At 47.2% G+C, this 15886-nt stretch overlaps 1 long non-coding RNA gene across 1 annotated transcript; it reads right to left on the bottom strand.

The window, feature by feature from the left end:
* Positions 1–8934: 8934 nt before the first annotated feature.
* Positions 8935–15697, bottom strand: LOC114004805 (uncharacterized). Its single transcript, XR_003546883.1, has 3 exons — positions 15346–15697; positions 11580–11755; positions 8935–9336 (listed from the first exon to the last, which is right to left on the bottom strand). It is a non-coding gene; the product is annotated as an uncharacterized LOC114004805 (long non-coding RNA).
* Positions 15698–15886: the final 189 nt, after the last annotated feature.

Raw genomic sequence — 15886 nt, 5'->3', positions numbered from 1 at the left:
GATATTAACTCGTATGCATATGACATAAAAAGCATTGCTTAGATTAGTCCCAGCCTGGAAACCACCCAAATGTTCATTCACTGTCAGAAGGATAAGTAATTATAGTACATTCCCACAGTGGAACACTATAGATCTGTGAATAGAAATCAACTACCACTGCACCCACCTACACAGGGAGATCCCTAAGCAAGTTATAGAAGAATACTTACATTATAAAAGTAAGAGCCAGGAAAAAAATATTGCTTAAGGATAATACATATGTGGTAACGCTAGTTTTTAAAAAGTGAGAGAAAGAGTAATATAAAATTGAGGGTGAAAGAGTGAAGGAAAGGAGGGACTAGCATATGGCATGGTGGTTAAGGCACTGGACTCCCACAGTCTGACCACAGTACAAGTCCTGGACCTGGTGGATTGCTTTCTCACTTTCTGTCTGTCTTTCTCACTGGTCAAATTATTAAATAAATACATAAATAAAATTTTAAAAAATAATTCTTTAAGGGGCCAGCAGGTGGTGTGGTGGTTAAGGGTGCTGGACTCTCATATGGCTGACTGCCGTTCAAGTCCTAGACCCGGCGGTTTGCTTTCTCACTTTCTCTTTTTCTCTTTCTCTCTCTCTCTCCCTCTCTCTCTGTCCCTCTCTGGTCAAATTAAAATAAATAAATAAAGTTAAATAAAATTTTAAAAAGAGTGAAGAGAAGGGAGGTATCAAGGAAGGAAGGACAGATGGGGCTTTGCAGGTTCTGGTAGTGTTTTTATCCCCTGAAGTTAAGTGTGAGATTTGTTTTATTATTATTCTTTAAATATCACATGTTACATATATCCTTTTACAAGTGGAATTTTTCATCCATTTTTTTTTTTTAATGAGAGCTAAATTTTGCAAAAACAGAAGTCAGACCACTGTCAGAGGATTTTTCTTTATCACTAAAATCCATACTAGTTAGACTGAGGATGTGAAGCCCCCAGGGAGAAAGGCATTGGAGTGGGAAGAGATGTTAACATAGAAGCCAGGCCTCTCAGTGGGCACCAGATACTGCTCTGTCCACAAAACACAGGCGAGAACAGCTGCGTGGCTGTGGCTCTGAACGACACTGCATCAGGTCTTACTGCGGTAAGTAACAGGACATTTGCACAGGGCTTCACCATGTATAAAACAGTCTCATCGGAGTTAGCTCAGTTCCCATAATCACTGAGAGGTCGTTCTGAAAAGGCTACTCTTATTCTTACCTCAAAGAGAAAGAAACTGAGTCGCAGAAAACCACCTTGACGTATCTGAGGCCATACAGCCAGGCCGGTCTTAAGGTTGGTGCACAGATTCTGCCTAAGGACCTGCCCTGCCCTGCCCTGCACGCTGCAATCGCTGCAGCCCACCCTGCCCTCCAGAGAATGTCAACCTGCTGGGCCCCACCCCTGCCCCCATCCCCGCCCAGTCTCTGGTCTTGGATACACTTCCCTTGCCCCCATCTTCAGGACTCCTCTGTTTGTTCTTCCCTAAGGAATTTGTCCAGACGCTGTCCTTGGCTTTGCCACAGGCCCGCCACCAGCATTTCTGCCTCCTCCTACCACTCCTCCATTGTCCGGACTAGAGCAGCTGTGGGATGGCACCTGGCACACAGTCCTACAGACGGGGTGCGGCCGTTCGCGACAAGAACCACCACACATAATCTGCCAAGCTCCCAGATCATTCTGGTTGGGCAGTGGGATAGTAACCCCGGAGCTGTGGGAGCTGATCAAGTTTCCTCACCCTCAGGGACTCCACTCCAAATCAAAACACTTCCTGAGCGGTTTTTTTACAAAATTAAAATGGGGGAGGGGTGCCTGCTACATATGGGTCAGTCAATATCAGTTCCCTCCTTCAGAGAACCCCAGACAATAGGGGTGACATTTTAAAGCACAGGGCCTTCTGGACAGGCAAGATCCCCAGCCTCACACAGGCCCAGTGTCTAATACACACAGTCTGCTTTCAGGAAAGAGCTTGGATGCTGGCAAAATATTTTAGCTACTGCCAGAGCACTGCGTGGTACGGTCCTTTGAGTGCCCAGAGAGAAAGGCCCAGCAGCCTTGCTAGGGGGTATGTAGGAAAAAGAAACCACCTCCCAGCACACACAGCCCTCCCAGAGCTAGTACCCATCTTGGCCTGGAGATGGCAGACCACGGGCTGGGAGTGCAGGGTGGGGACAAGGGAGGGAAGAGGAGCCCCAGAAGGGGAGAATCAGGGGCTCAGTCACATTCCCAGGGAACTGGGTGCTGAGGGCTCAAGCCCTCCGTAGCTTGCTGTGTGAGCTGCAGTAAGTCAGCCGGCTTCTCCAGGCGGTACAACATCAAGGCCCCTTTCAGCTGAGAACCTCAAGGGCTCGCTATTCTTCACAGCCACTGGGAAACAAATAGCTTTCTGATCACATGGTCCTCATCTGCTTTATGGTAACCTAGGCTGGTGTCCAGCTCTTTCATAAACACTGGAAAATAAGGTCATGTCCACTCCTGGGTCAAGTGCACCAGGGTGTTACCCAGTTGCTTTGCTCACGTAGTAGTTCTGGGAAGCAGCAGAGACTTGCAGCCTAGCTACAGGAGCAGCTGAGCTTTCGGGGGAGATTCTAGAGTAGCTACAGCCCCATGAGTAACAGCAAGTTCCAGTCTGACCCCCTAGGCTCCGATCATGCAATTTTCCATTGCTTTTCTCTCTGTTAAGAAAAAAGACTCAAGTTTTTGGCCTCACGATAAACAGACTTTTCACACAAGAGCAATTATACATGGTAAACATGCCAAATGCAGCTTGACTACTGGTATCCAAGGAAATACAGATTAAAGAAACTTTGGGGCCCCGTTTAAAAATGTTAATTTTTAAAAAATGTGTTAAAGCAGCAATAGTCAATGAGCCTGATGCTGCAGCAAATTGACTTACAGGTATAATATTGGTGGTGGTGTAAACTAGTACTAGCTCTTTGGGGAAGCAAAATAGCAATACGCCAGAAGAGCCACGTATGTGATTACTGGGAAGCAGTGTAATAAAAACCTGCATAGAGAAGTTCACGTCAGCAATATCTATTATAGAATGAGAGGGGGGAAACAACAGATCTAAGCTTAATGGAATTACTACATAGATTGCATTACCGCCCACACTTGTCTTTTAGAGAGCTGTAAGAATAATTTTGAAGCTGGCTCTGTGGCTTAGTGGTTAAGGGAGATGGATCTCACGTGTCCAGCTTTGTTGTTCGAGTCCTGGACTTGGCAGTTCAAGAAACACACTAGGTACATGTGCTCCAATGCCCAAAACTCTGAAAGGAGGGAGAGATGGAGGAGAAGGGGTTGGGGCTTGACTCTGTCCCAAAGAGTGTTTTCTTCTCTCTCTCTTGTTTGGTCTCTCTCTCTCTGGCACACACACCTTCTAGAAAAAATTTTCTTAATTATGAATATTAACTAGGAAAATAGAATAAACCAGGATAAAATGCATTTTGATTATAACTTTTTTTTTTTTTTTTTTTTTGTAGAGAGGTTTTTTGCTATAGGGCTTGTGCACTTACTGGAGAAACAGAAGACAGAGAGTCAGAAAGCAAAAAATCACCTTCTTGGCGGGGGGAGGGGGGATGGCCACGCCACAATCCCTTCTCCTACATTCTCCTCTCAGGATCTTGGGCATGCACACACATGTACCTGGCATGGGTTTTAAGCCTCTAGGTCCAGGACTCAAACTGTGGTCGACTACATGGGAGTCTAGTGATATAACCATGATGCCACCTGCTGGTCCTTGATTATTGCTCTTTAAAAAAAGAATATACAGGGGACCAGCAGGTGGCATGGTGGTTAAGGTGCTGGACATTCCCACGTAACTGACCACGGTTCTAGTCCCGGGCCTGGTGGTTTGCCTTCTCCCTCTCTCTGTCTCTCTGTGTGTGTGTGTGTGTGTGTGTGTGTGTGTCTCTGGTCAAATTAAAATAAATGAATAAAAAAAAAGAATATACAAGTGTACAGGAGCCAGAGGTACTGACATAAAAATGGCTATAGTGTTGGGAGGCAAAATACTGTTTAAAATTATATTTAATTTTCTGGATTTCTTTTTTTTTAGAGAGATTTTTGCTATAGGGCACGTGTGCTCACCAGAAAGACAGCGACAGAAAGCGAGAAATCACCCCCCAGGGGGGATGGCCACGCCACAGTCCCCTCGCCTCCATTCTCCTCTTGGGATCTTGGGCATGCACACACACGCGCCCGGCGTGAGTTTAAGCCATTGGGTCCAGGACTCGAACCGCAGTCGACTACATGGGAGTCCAGCGACATAGCCATTATGCTAACTGCTGGTCCCCATATCTATGGTTTCAATCAACTGCAGATCAAAGATATTTGGGGGAAAAAATGGTGGTGTCTGTATTGAACACATACAGACTTGGTTTTGCTCAGTATTCCCTCAATAATACAGTGTAACAACTATTTACCTAACATTTCCATTGTGTTAGGTATTAGTAGCAATCTAGAGGTGATTCAAAGCATTTGGGAGGACGTGGGTGGGCTGCATGCAAATACCACGCTCTCTTACACAAGGGACTTGAGCTCTGTGATTTTGGTGTCTGAAGGGGGCTCTGGAAATCAGCCACAGATACAGACAGGTAACAGGGTAGCGGTTTAGAAGGAATCTTATCACTAGACTCCCCACTAGGCAATGATAGCAGGAACCCGGCCTGTCTTGTTCAGCAGTGTCTGCTGAAGCACGCGTGTGGCACATGGCCGGTGCCCTGTAAAATATCTGTGGACCGATCGGCCACTGCTGCCAGCTGCCAGCCTCTGAGCAGGTCTGATAAATCACTGGTAAAGGCCTCCTGTTTTTACAAAGATCACTGTGCCAGCGCCTCCACGGTTCCCAAGCTCAGAACACCTTCATTTACAAGCAGTTTGCAAAAACCCAGCAACCTTGTGGCTCCCCAGTGTCAGGGGCAGAAGGAAGACGTTGGCTTAAAGCGGCCAGACATGGCCCAGCTCTGGTTGACACTGTTACTCAGAGACTAAGGTCACATGGGAGGCTCAGGTTCAATTCCAGTCTATCCTAAAACCTCGTGGCCAGTGTGGACAGCATAGTGAGACCCTGTCTTAAGGGGAAAAAGGGGGGAGGTAGCAGGTGGCGTGGATTCTCATGTGGCCAACCACAGTTTAAATCCTGGTTCAGGCAGCTTGCTTTCTCACTTTCCCTCTCTCTTCCTCTCTCTCTCTCTCTCTCTCTCTCGTAAGTGCATGCAAATTAAATAATAATAATAATAATAAAATTAATAATTCTTTTTTAAAAAGCTGCTATTCACACGAGGAGGCAGCCTAGTTTGGGAGAACTTCCCCTCCCTGCTCTTGAGGCTTCACCTGGGGCAGATCCTCACAGGCACACAAGGGAGAGCAGCTCGGCCCCACGTCCTCTGGACAATAACTGTTTACACCAGAAGGTGGCACCCTGCACTCCGACTATGGTCCCTTCCATGACGCTTGGTTCTTTTTTTTTTTTTCTTTTAATTTTTTGCTATACAGCACTTGTGCTCACTGAAGACAGAGAGAGGGAAAGGGAGAAATCCTCTCCCCTACTCCACCCTAGGGAGGAAGGCCACACCACAATTCTTTCTCCTCCATTGTCCTCAGGATTTGGGGCATACACACACGTATGCCTGGCTCAAGTCGCCAGGTCCAGGACTTGAACCACACAGCCGGCCATGTGGGATTCAGCCTCCCCAACTTTCACACATTGCTGACTCGATAGTTAGTTATTCAAGTCCCGTTACCCAACCCACCTTTGCAAAGGCTGGCCAGAGCCTCAGGCCGAGGTCAGAAATAAGTGCAGACAACGGATGCTTACAGCTGACGAAACCAAGCTTCAGAGAGGCAAAGTGGCTGCCAACCCCCCAGCTCCTAGTAGGGCGACTCTGCCCAGCTCTCCTGTCCAGTGCTCCCCCCTTGACGATACCACACTGCCTCCCAGCTCCCCTGCAACAGGAAGGTGTGAGAGGTGGGCAAGGGTGTTTCTAAGCCCATGGTTTTTAAATCATATGTCAAATTATTATAAAACCGATCATACCCCCTGACTACGGAATATCAGTTGGGGAACATGTTCCAAGAAAACAGAAATATGAAATATAGATTTACAAATATCTTTATAAAATATAAAAATGAAACAAAGGCACAGAAGAGCTTAGAACTGAGCTTAATATTGCAGTTAAAATGAGGCAGCCCAGGGGCCAGCAGGTGGTGTGGTGGTCAAGGTGCTCGGTCCCACATGGCTGACTGGTTTGCGTCCCAGACCTGGCAGGCTGAAAATCGCACCAGCACGTGTGCATGTGTGCCCAAAACCCCAGGAGAAGGGATTGTAGCGTGGCCATCCCCCCAGGAGAGACTTCTCACTTTCCCTTTCTTTTTCTCTCTGGTGAGTGCACACACCCTATCACAAAAACTTAAGTCAAAATTTAAAAATATATCTATTAGAATCAGTGCAAATGCCCAACCATGAGGCAGAAGCTGGAAAGATCACATCATGGTCATTATACTGACAGTGGGAATGGTCGTCTGGAGACTCAGAGCTGATTTTCAGCCTGTCACGTTGGGTACTGTTAACTACTTGTTAAATTCTTCCATAGTAGTTGGTAAATAGTGGGCCCCCTCTATTAGGGTCCTCCTGGACCTCCCCGATCCAGCATCTAAGTGGTAAATGACTGGCCCGGCAGTCCTCAGGACCCTACCTGATGCTGTAGTCAACCACATCCTGGTACCAGTCACACAATAATTTTTGAACTCCCCCGGCTAAGATCCTGTGTACTTGGGAAGGAAACCTTATTTTGGAATGAGATGAGACCGAGGTAGATAGAAACACCATATGACCCCAGAGTGAGAAGCAGCAGGCCTCGATGTAATGAACGCAAGCGATAGCCATGAGGCAATTATATCTGAATAAACGAGAGTTTCCAAGAAGCCACAGAGTACATATTTGATACATTGGTAGGTGAGAGACTTGATAAATCTTGTCAGTTGTCTGCTCAACAGTAATGGGCAGCTATTCTTCCTTCTTAAAATAAAGTTGTAATGTTCACTCACCGTTTTTTTTAGGTTTTTGCCGTAGGCCATATGTGCTCCCCAGAGAGAGACAGAAAGAGGGACAGTGAGAAATCATCCCATGGGGGATGGCCATGCTGCAATCCCTTCTCCTCCATTCTCTTCTCAGGACTTAGGGGCACACACATACATGTACCTGGTGTGCTTTTCCAGCCACCAGGTCCAGGACTCAAACCATAGTTGTCCATGTGGGAGTCAGGCATTTTCACCACCACACCACCTACTGGCCCCATCACCTACTCTTCTGATGACCAAATGATTTCAGGAAGGCTGAGCCCAGAAGTGGTCTGGGTGGTGGGGGTGCAAAGGCCTTATGGGCCAGTGGAGGAGTCAAACGTACCAACAGATCAAGCAAATGACCCATTTAACAGTTTAAGGTCACTAGAAATGGAGCAAGTTGACATCATCTACCTGTCAATGGGACACACTTAGATAAACACAGTGCCATCTCTGAGATACTCCTGCCAAATGGGCACAGCACGAACTCAAAAGGAAACAGCAAAAAGATATGGAACCAACCCAAATGTCCAAAGACAGATGAATAGATTGAAAAAGTGTGTCACATATACACTATAAAATACTATTCAGCCATTAAAAAAAAAATGAGACCTGGAATTTGATAGAAACTGGGAGAATGTAGGAGATTTAATGCTGAGCGAAGCAAGCCAGACTGTGAGAGAGAGGTATTGAATGTCCCCACTTCATATATACCAAGTGTCGAGACCAGCAGATGGCATTATCAGCCCACAGTGGTCAACCTACATAGTCGACTGTGGGTCAAGTCCTGGACCCGGCAGCTTAAAACTCACTAGACATGCGTGCATGTCCAAAATCCTTAGAGGAGTCTGGAGGAGAAGGGACTGCAGTGTGGCCAGCCCCCGGGGGGGGGGTTGATTTCTTGCTTTCCGTCTCTCTGTCTCTGTCCTCTCTGGCAAGAGCATGCACCCTATAGCAAAAATCCCTACCAAATGTCTCCATTCTATGGCAGAAACTAAAAGGTTGTGAGGTGGAAAAGCATGGAGAACAATTGTGAATACTAGAGACGGTGTGGGAGGAGAGTGGGCATTGGGAGACAGGAGGGAGGGAATTGGGGGAAAAAAGGCAAAACAGGCACAAAAATGGAAAATTATCTGTTGATGATAATGTGTATAGTAACATCTTTGACTGGACTGATGTGCAGTATATTTATGCTGGGAAAATTCTTTTTGTAGGCTGTGGAGATGTACATTGATTAATTGCAAAAAAAAAAGAATATAAAAATAAATAAATAAATTAAATATATATATATATACAAACCCTAAGACAAGGTACACATAAAAAAAAAAAAAAGAAAAGAAAAGAAATGGCCTAGACACTTCAGAGGCCATGAGCCAACTAACTAGACTGCTTAAACTATGGCAATTCGGCTCTCTTGCCAAGTGGTGATTGAGGCATGGCTGGTTATGTAGCTCTGGCCAGCAATGGAAGGGAAGTCAGTGGCGAGGATTCACAAAAGGCTTCCTTTGCTCACGTACATGGTTAATGATACGAATGTCTCCTTTGCTTCCTTTGAGGATGTGTTGCTTAAAACAAAAGCAAACATTTTACAGCTCCAAAGAGAAAGCTAGTAGAATCTCAGAGAACCCAGGGTTGGCAGGTGGTGTGGTGAAGGGTGTTAGACTCCCACAGGACAGATCATGATTCAAGTCCTAGACCTGGCAGCTTGCTTCCTCATTTTCCCTCTTGCACTCTCTCTCTCTTTCTGTCCCTCTCTGGTCAAGTTTTTTAAATAAATAAATAAAGTTTAAAAAAAAAAAGAAGAAGAATCTCAGAGAACCCATATCTTAGCCATGACACTTTTGACCTGCTAAATTTACCAACCTTGGAGTGATCTGTTCCTTGTCTTGTCTTGTTGTTTAAGCCACTTGACTTGCATTTTCTGGCATTGGCGGAGTCCAGCTGGAATGTAAGCTCTTCAGCTACATGCCTATGATCTACAGCACTATCGGGTACATAGTAGCCCCACCATAAATATTTGTTGAAGAAAAAATGACTACAAAGCATCTTTATTGCTATAGGAGGGTGTCAAGTTTTTTGGTGACCTTGGTGTTAGATTTTTCTGTTTAATTTTTTTTTAACATCCATTCAAAGCAACAGGTGTTTCCTAAGTCTTTTGGCTGTAGGGCGTGAGCATGATGGGAAGTGGCAGGCAGAGCTGGGTCAGAATCTGGACCTGCTACTTCCCAGCCAGGTGCCCTTCGGCAGGTTACTCATCTTCAGTACACACACCTGGAAAATGAGCATAACGACCACTAAATTACAGGGTTCTCCTGAGTCTGAGGTGAGAAGCAGCCACACAGCCAGTCTGATGGGAGGGGTTCAGTAGGTATTGGTACCCTCACCTCTGTGTGTCCCTAAATACTCACGAGGAATCAGGTAGACTCCCTCCTTTCCTTGAGAAAGGCCTCATGGGCCAGAGGAGGAGTCAGACATACCAACAGATCAAGCAAATGACCCATGTTAACATTTTAAGGTCACCAGAAATGGAGCATGCTGACATCATCTACCTGCCAATGGGACACACTTAGATAAACAGTGTCACCTCTGAGATACTCCTGCCAAATGGGCACGGCATGAACTCAAAAGGAAATGGCAAACAAACCCCAAAACAAGCTACGTATTAAAAAAAAAAATGGCCTAGATACTTCAGAGGCCATGAGCCCTAGTAACTGATCAGCCAGGGTAACCCCCAGCTGACTTAGAAGGTGCAGCAGAAGTGGCGGTGTGGACGCCGGGGGTGGAGGAATGCACGCCATCCTGCACATTCAGAAAGCCACCTACAAAATCACTGTCGCAGACAACTGTCCCCCATCGTCCCCTCAGGGCCCGATTTCCCAAAATGTCTATGTGTGACCTACGTGGGTACCGTGGCTAGTCCCACCACCCTTCTACCCCCTCAGGAGGCTCAAGGCCTAGTCACAAGCTTAGTTCTGTGAGTTGCACAACAGTAAAGTCAAATTGAGCCAATTCATTCATTGGACACCCGGCAGGTATTTGCCCAGTGCTACTATATGCTTAAGAGACTTATCCGAAAAGAAAAAAAAGGGCGGGCAGGGTAGGGAAACATCCAGGCAGTATTGCAATGGGAGTGGTTTTTCTCACTGGAGTCTCGCTTGGTATATCCAAGGTACATAGGGATTTCTTTCTCATCAAATTTGAAAAGGAAATATTATCTTTAAGTCATTTAGAATTTAATGAGGATGTAGCCAGCAGATAAGTGGCATAAAGTGGTATTCGGAGCACACATCAAACTCCTCTAAGGCAGGATGAGTCCTGTGTGGCCGAATGACAGTACCTAAACGCATCCACAGTTCTGCCTCGCCCGGAGCTTCTTCATCGCCGTGGCAGCAGTGAGGCTGGTGGTGCTGATAACGTTGATGAGCACCCATTATGGGCCAAGCACTGCAAAACGTTTTTCTTACAGTCTCTAAACCAGACCATAAACCCGCAAGGTAGGTATCTTTTTTATTATTATTATTATTTTTTATTTTTGCCACCGGGCATGTGCACTCACTAGAGAGAGACATAGAGATAGAGAAGAGAGGGAAAGTAAGAAATCATCCCCCACGGGAGATGGCCATTGCCACAGTCCCTTTTCCTCCATTCTCCTCTCGGGATGTTGGGCACGCACACACATGCATCTGGCATGATTTTCAAGCCACATCTAGGACTAGAACCACTGTCGGCTATATGGAAATCCAGTGTCTTAACCACCGCACCACCTGCTGGCCCCAAAGCAGATATATTACATTTGAGGAGGTCGAGGGTCAGAGAGATTGAGGGGTTTGTTCAAGGCCGCTCTACCACTTAAGGACAGAGCCAGGATCTGGAGTCAGATCTTCTTGTCTAGAAAGCTTATGACCAATGCCAGTGTCATGCCATCTCCGTCACTTTGCGTAAATGAGCAAAAGCATCTTCAAGTCCTCGCTCAAACTTTAGCATGTGTCAGGATCACCCACAGCGCTATGGGACTACAGACTGCTGGGCCCCACCCCCTGGGTGTCTCACGCATTGCACTAGAAGCGAGGCCCACTATCTGTGATTCCAGAGAGTCCGGACTTGCTGATGCTCCTGACCCTGGGCGTTTACTCTGGGAATCACCAGTGTTGGGGTTAACAGAGGGGTGACTCCACGGCCTTTCCCTGCCTGTTCTGTTCAGTCGGGTATCCCCCACATCATTCCATGTCACCTGCCTGAAAGAGAGCCAGGGCAAATGCTGCCTTCAGTTCTTCTCCTGTGTTTTCTTGGGCATCTGTGTGAGAGCCCACAGGCTCCACCAGCACTGACGGATTCCTGGTACAGCCATGGCTCCCAGCTATCTGCAGATGTTAAGGTCATGATCTCTCTGTGCCCCCAGGGTCATTCCCAGGCCTTTCTGGGCTTTGACTTCACTCATGGCATCTCTGTGAACTGAACTTGCTCTTGTCAGTGTGGTGTGTGAACTCTGATCACCCATGACACCCTCTCCTTACCTGTCGGACTTTGAACTGGGAATGGGAAGCGGGACACAGAGGTGGTCTCAGTCACCTGGGATCCTCATTCCTCTCGGAAAGATAAACTTTTCAGCAGCGTGGTAACTTCCCAAGTTACGGTTTGACCAGGGAACATCTGTTTCAAAGGCTCATGGACTTTTAGTCTTAGAAGCAACCTTTGTGGAAAAGAAGAAAGGAAGGTCACGAAGGCTTATCGAGAAGCTGCCGTGTGTCGGGCACAAGGCCAGACAACGTGTCATGGTGTTTCTTCTTCTTAGTGATCCTGTGAGGTAGCGGTTTTTAAAAACCCCACGTCCAGATGGTAAACCTGAGATTCAAAGTTCAGCAGTTGGTCACAGTCACATCACCAGTGAGCGGCTGAGCTGGAATTTGAACCCAGGTCTGTCCACGTTCCTTCCACTACTGCGGACCCATCAGTTCACAGCGCTGAAGTCCTCCCTAAATCAGACATCCATTTATTTAGGTTTGGGTGCCCCACAGCAGAGCTTGACACCCTGGGCCAGTCATGCCATGGCAGTGTGGGGGAAGGCTGACAAATCCAGCTGGAGAAGCTGGTGGGGGTGGTGGGAGGAACTGAGCAAGCAGGTCACAGCCAAGAGCTAGGTGCCTGGAGCCTGGAGCTGGAGCAGGTCAAGGCAAGCAGGACTGTGGGACTTTTAAAGAGAAGCTATCTAGCCAGCCTGGGGCCTTGGCTTAGGCAAGGCTAGTCACTGGGCCACTCTAAAGGACCAGGTACCACCTCGCCCCTCAGGCTTGGGTCTGTGTCAAGATGGCCGCCCTGCTCTCCTGCCTGTCAAGTGCCTACTGTGTGCCTTGCATTATGCTCGGTGTTGACACTACTTATTTTAACTTTTAATTTAATTATAGCTTTTGCTACAGGGTGCTTGTTTTCACTGGAGAGAGATAAAGAAAGTGAGAAATCACCCCCCTTCCCAAGGGGGGATGACCACACTGCAGTCCCTTCTCTATTCTCTCAGGATTTGGGGCACACAGGCACACGTGCTTGGTGTGTTTCTCAAGCCACTGGGTCTGGGACTCAAACCACATGGTCAGCCATGCGGGACGCAGTCCCCTTAACCTCCATGCCACCTGCTAATCCTCTTTTTTTATATTGATATGAAGTACCCTTCGCCTCAGAGAGCTCACGGCTGTCCGTGTGGGTACACACGACTGAATAAACAGCTAGAGAAGTGTTGTTTTTAGTATGGTGCCCGCAGCTCCACACGTGATTTCCAGCCACCTTCACAGGGATGCTCCCACAGCAGGGAGGGGAAGGGCACCGTGCTAAGCTTCTGCCCTCCACACCTGACCGCTCATGGACCCTCGCATGACCTACAGGGAGCATCAAGGAGTGAGTCCCAACTTCTCATGGGAATGAGCAAAGCTTCCTGGAGGTAGAGTGGGATTCTTCATGCAGAAAAGAGGAAGGAGGGTCGCTGCAGGTGGAGGGGACACTACCATTTCTTGCAGTGTGATTTCAGTGTCACAGACACTCATGTTTCTGCTGGGAGGAGGACCAGGGGCTACAGACAGATCTCTTGGCTCTTTTACATCTGTCTTCCTGTGACAGCTCCCTGCAGAAGAGCCAGCATGTCTGAAGGCAGACAGGCAAGGGGCTGGCGTGTGTCCTTTCAGATGACACCAGCTGGCTTAAGGGGAAAAATGAAGGTCTGTTTTCTTCTCGCTGTCTGCCCTCTGGTTCTTCTCAATGACTGTTTTATACAGTCAATGATGTCATGACCATGACAGACAGGGACACATGAGGGAGGAGCCATACGCCACCATATGTGATCTGTCCTCATTGAGTCAGTGAAAGAAAATGTTAGCCCGGGGCCAGCAGGTGACATGGTGGTTAGGGTGCTGGACTCCCACATGGCCAACCGCAGTTCGAGTTCCAGATCTGGCACTTGAAAATCACACCAAGTGGGGGCTAGCAGGTGGTATAGTGGTTAAAGGTGCTGGACTCCCACATGACTGACCATGGTTCAAGTCCCAGACCTGGTGACTTGCTTTGTCATTTTTCCTCTCTCTGTCTCTCTCTAGTCAAATTAGAAAATAACAATAAATAAAATAAAAAGGTAAAATATAAAAGAAAATCATTCTTAAAAATAGAATATCACACCAAGTGTGTGTACCCATAATCCCAGGAGGAGAAGGGATTGTGGTGTGGCCATCACCTCCAGGGGGTGATTTCTCACTTTCCCTCTCTGTCTGTCTTTGGTGAGCACACATGCCCTATGGGAAAAAACCTAAAAGAAACAAAAATGTTAGTCTGAAATCAATGAAAAATGGAGCTTGATACCAGAATGGGAGATTTAAGTGTCTCTCTTCACTGCAGCAAGTGGAAAAAGTGAGTCTGGTTGAAATGAACAGAATGGCTTAACCCTAAACCCCTGGGGGACCAGGAGCAGAGAGGACATGGGAAAGGACCCCAAAAGGAAGCATAGACATTAGCTGGATGGTGGGAGGCAAGGGAAGTGACCCCCCGGGCTGTCTGGTGTGTGGGGGGGAGGGGGTCATTCAGCTTAGCTGAGAAGAGCTCCCGAAGGAGGAGTGGCCATTTCTCTCCATGCTGGGAGCCAGCTTAATGCTGCCTGAGCAAACCTGCAGCACCCGTGGGAGATGGCCGCGGTATAATAGTCACCAAAAGGTAAAATCCTATATGTATGGTAGTGTGATTCTATTTTGGAAAAACATTCATACAGAGAGAGCATATATATGTTTTTAGCACATGATTACATTTTCATAAGAAAATGTGAAAAGATGTACTTTTAATGTTAACATGTTGATGGTTCTTTCTGGCAGATGAGATTTGGTGAGATTTTTTTCCCTTTCTTTTTTGAAGAGGTTTTTTGCTATAGGGCACGTGCACTTGCCAGACAGACAAAGAGAGACATAGAGACAGAAAGCAAGAAATCATCCCCCAGCGGGGATGGTCATGCCGCAATCCCTTCTCCTCCATTCTCCTCTTGGGATCTTGGGCACGCACGCACACGCACCCGGCATGAGTTTTAAGCCACCGGGTCCGGGACGCAAACCGTGGTCGACTACGTGGGAGTCCAGTGACATAGCCATTACGTTAACTGCTGGTTCCCCCTTTCATTTATTTGCATATTTGCTAAGTTGCTATAAAATAAGGCCTATATAAGAAAAAGAATATGGGGCCAGCAGTTGGTATAATGGCTATGTCGCTGGACTCCCATGTAGTCGACCGTAGTTCGAGTCCCAGACCTGGTGGCTTAAACTCACACCAGGCGTGTGTGCGTACATGCCCAAGATCCTGAGAGGAGAATGGAGGAGAAGGAATTGCGGCATGGCCATCACCCCCAGGGGATGATTTCTTGCTTTCTGTTTCTCTCTCTGTCTCTCTCTCTGTCTTTGTCTGTCTTTCTGGTGAGCACACGCGCCCTATAGCAAAAACCTCTCAAAAAAAGAAAGAAAAAAGAAAAAGAATGAGGATGCAAAGAGAGGCCAGGTGGTGTGATGGTTGATGTGCTAAACTCTCATATGAGCGACCATGGTTCAAGTCCCACACCTGGTGGCTTGCTTTCTCACTTTCCCTTTTTCTCTCTCTCGTCAAATTTTTAAAATAATAATACTAAATAAAATGAAATAACATAATTCTTTTTTAAAAAGTGCAAAGAATTCCTATAATACATTGTTTATGCCTTCGACTCACCCTCCTATCACAGGTTGTGGGGTAGCACACCTGCACTTCTCTTCACCTGGAGGTTGTAGATCTCACCTTGTTCACTTTGCCTTCTCCACGACATGCTCGAGAATCAACAAGGTAGCACAGCTCCACACGCTCACCCCTCCTGAGTGCAAAATCCCAATGCCAAACCCTGGGGAAGGCTTCCAGGAGGTTAGCTTCTGAGACTCGCCAGGCCGGGGCTCCTGAGGTTTCCTGCTGGCAGTCGGGCGGAGGAGCAAGCCAGCAGCCCAGCTGCAGGTACGCAACTCCCTATCCTGTTTCCTGCATTCTCCTGGCCAAAGTAGGGGGAGAAACTGCAAGTCTGAAGGCCCAGAAACTCTTGCGCTTGTGAGTTTCTCCTCAATATGATTTCCTTACCGTCAGGCAGAGGTCTCATTGCCAGGGCAACTGGGAGGGGAATATGCACAGAGCAACCTCTGCTTTGAACTTAACTCTGTTTTGTTAAACTCCCACTGGGTTCTGATCTCACTTCACATTTGTGGTTTCAAGAATGTAAACATTCTCCAATTCTGTTTCCCCCCCTCCCCTTTCTTCCTTTTGCTTTGTCTCTCCATAAGGTCTGGCTGACATC

The sequence above is a fragment of the Tupaia chinensis genome, unplaced genomic scaffold, assembly GCF_000334495.1.
Source record: "Tupaia chinensis unplaced genomic scaffold, TupChi_1.0 Scaffold000063_1, whole genome shotgun sequence".
Classification (NCBI taxonomy): Eukaryota; Metazoa; Chordata; class Mammalia; order Scandentia; family Tupaiidae; genus Tupaia; species Tupaia belangeri.
This window is presented reverse-complemented; position numbering and strand designations above follow the sequence as displayed.